General features: G+C 50.5%; 1 long non-coding RNA gene across 1 annotated transcript; it reads right to left on the reverse strand.

Annotated features, from left to right (window-relative positions):
• Positions 1 to 956: 956 nt before the first annotated feature.
• LOC139279415 (uncharacterized) lies at positions 957 to 2,621 on the reverse strand. Its single transcript, XR_011596468.1, has 3 exons — positions 1,793 to 2,621; positions 1,503 to 1,662; positions 957 to 1,308 (listed from the first exon to the last, which is right to left on the reverse strand). It is a non-coding gene; the product is annotated as an uncharacterized lncRNA (long non-coding RNA).
• Positions 2,622 to 3,071: the final 450 nt, after the last annotated feature.

A 3,071-nucleotide genomic window follows, 5' to 3' on the forward strand; every position in this document is an offset into this window, starting at 1 on the left:
AAATAATGTACATCATATGTACGTAATGTTGTGTTGGTTTATGTCGCTTTAATTCAAAATATAACGTGCAGTATTCTGCTTAAATTTAAATAATTAGGTTTATTAAACATTAACTTTAATAAAACATTTTGTAGCAAACTTTAAACTTTTCAATGAAGAAAACAAGTAGCAGCAACAAAAACAAACTCTAGAAGCAGCCATCTCTCCTCCCCTTTATTCAAAGACCTCAGCCCTGTGCACCCCTCTTGTCCCTGTTGTTGCCTCTACCCCTTCCCGTGCCCGTTGTCTCAAACCTCTGCTTCCTCACCATGACCCCAAGGTTTTTTCTGTTTTCTGTGCGAAGGCGCATTTGTTGTTGGTGGGGCTGGACAGGGACAGACCAAGCAGACAGCATTGTGGACTCTGCAGCCTGTCGATGAACCCACGGCACACTACCTGAGGTTGGTCTGTGGATTGGAAAGTGAGTGTCAGCAGTTGATGCTGCCAATTGCTGTTGGGCAATGACAGCCTGGGTGTGTCCATTTATTGCAGCAGCTATCTCCGACATCCCCTCCCTCATCTCCGACATCCCCTCCCTCATCGCCGACATCCCCTCCCTCATCGCCGACATCCCCTCCCTCATCGCCGACATCCCCTCCCTCATCTCCGACATCCCCTCCCTCATCTCCGACATCCCCTCCCTCATCTCCGACATCCCCTCCCTCATCTCCGACATCCCTTCCCTCATCTCCGACATCCTCTCCCTCATCTCCGACATCCCCTCCCTCATCTCCGACATCCCCTCCCTAATCTCCGACATCCCCTCCCTAATCTCCGACATCCCCTCCTTAATCTCTGACATCCCCTCCCTAATCTGTCCTGACACTGCTCCCATTCCTCCAGACAGTGTTGCTACTTCTACTGACAGTCCCCCTAATTCTACCCTCACCCCACCCATGGTGCCCAGGAGTGGTCTGGTTCGTTCAATGCCCTCCCTACTCATTCCCATGAGCCATCCTGCATTTCAGGTTGAGCTCTCCTTCCCACCGCCCTCGGCCGTCTCCCAGGTGTGGCTTGGTGCAACCCACTGGGACCCGCAGCCTCAGAGTGTACCCCATGAAACGTTACATCGGTTGTATCGCTCAGCAAAGGGCTTGGCATCCTCAGGGGTCTCACCGGCTCCAATTCCAATGTAAACATCTGTATTGGGGTCTTCCTGCTGCCCTTCAATCTCCAGCTCATCCTCGTCCCGATGTCAGTGAAGAATATCTGGACTGACAGCTTCCTGATCTTCTGCTTCAGCTTCTGTCTCTTCCTGATGTGCAACATCTGCAAAACATAACAGAGCAGATGTTTGCTCAGCAGCAGGGGAGGGGACAGAGGGTGACATGAGTACGCGGGTCACACAGCACAGGCTCTTTTCAAAGACCACGATGATAACACAATGGATAAACCGAAGCATAGCTAGCCCACGCCGTACTTAACATTTAGCCAACCCTGACTGTGCAATTTGCAGGGCTTACCCCCTCTCGATAACCTGGGCCCAGCGTCCACATTGGTGGTTGATCTTTTGAGAGATTTAATCATATCAGCGATCTTCTGTTCCACGGCTGTTAGTTGCAGTGTACTTGGTGCACCTACTCCAGTTATTGAGCTTTCTCGGTTGATCTGTGACACCTTCCTCTGCAAAGATGAAAACAGAACTTTTTAAAGAGAGGGTCCTTCTGCTGTGGTGGCCACACACAAACACACACACACATATTAGTCACATTTACAAATGTAATTGCAGTGCATAAATAAAAATATTACTTACAGGAACTGTACAGCCAAGGTCCTGCCACTCCTTTTTATCTGCGTGCCGCTTCTTGGGGACATGGCCACTGCATTGAACTCTTCTGCAACTTGGTCCCAAAGTTTTGCCAGTAGGGTTTCAGTTTATTTTGTCCCATTCTCCCTTTGTTCTCAAGCACATCCCATCTCCTCTCAATGATGTCTACGAAGGGCTCAATTTTTTCTGCTAGAAATCTCTTGGCCCTGACCCCTTCTCCTTCTCCATCTCTTGGATCCATCTTTTGCAGCTAAACTTCAAATGTCCAGATCCCAATGTGTTCTCACAAGCTTTTGCTGCAGACCAGGAAGTTCACTGCGGATGCTCAGATACACCAGTCACGTGTAAAAGTGATTTTTTTGCAGGCACATGCTCACTGACTTTTCGGCGCACACTTGAAGCTCCGTCTACAGATTTAACTTTGGGCACCGCAGCGGCTAAAGTTGTATTTTTTTTCCCCGGCACAATCGGGCACAAAAAAAATCAGCCACACAGCCTCCTGGGCGCCAAAAATCAGCAAAGAGGAAAACTGAGCCCAAGTCTCGTGTGTCCTGCAGCCCACGCAGGATTAAATCTCTTTTAAAAGCTGCTCACTAAAACTCAGCTAATTGGTATTGCGTGAAGGCTGGTGCTAGGACACTGGCAAAATAGCTCGGCCCACTATGGGCAGCTTGATATTTATTTACTAATCCTCCAAGCTGGAGCCTGAATTGGAGGTGCTGGCAGGCAATTGAACCATGGGAGGCAGAGTAATGGGGGGTCACAGATAGGGGGGAGGTGAGAGAGAGGGAAAGGGGGAGGCGAGAGAGAGGGAAAGGGGGAGGCGAGAGAGAGGGAAAGGGGGAGGCGAGAGAGAGGGAAAGGGGGAGGGAAGGGTAGGGGGGGAGAGGAAGGAGGGAAGGGTGGGGTGGGGGGGGGGGCGAGGGGGGCGAGATGGAGGCGAGATGGGGGCGAGAAGGGGAAAAAGGGAGAAGGGGAAAAAGGGAGAAGGGGAAAAAGGGAGAAGGGGAAAAAGGGAGAAGGGGAAAAAGGGAGAAGGGGAAAAAGGGAGAAGGGGAAAAAGGGAGAAGGGGAAAAAGGGAGAAGGGGAAAAAGGGAGAAGGGGAAAAAGGGAGAAGGGGAAAAAGGGAGAAGGGGAAAAAGGGAGAAGGGGAAAAAGGGAGAAGGGGAAAAAGGGAGAAGGGGAAAAAGGGAGAAGGGGAAAAAGGGAGAAGGGGAAAAAGGGAGAAGGGGAAAAAGGGAGAAGGGGAAAAAGGGAGAAGGG

Source organism: Pristiophorus japonicus, chromosome 14, assembly GCF_044704955.1.
Source record: "Pristiophorus japonicus isolate sPriJap1 chromosome 14, sPriJap1.hap1, whole genome shotgun sequence".
NCBI lineage: Eukaryota > Metazoa > Chordata > Chondrichthyes > Pristiophoridae > Pristiophorus > Pristiophorus japonicus.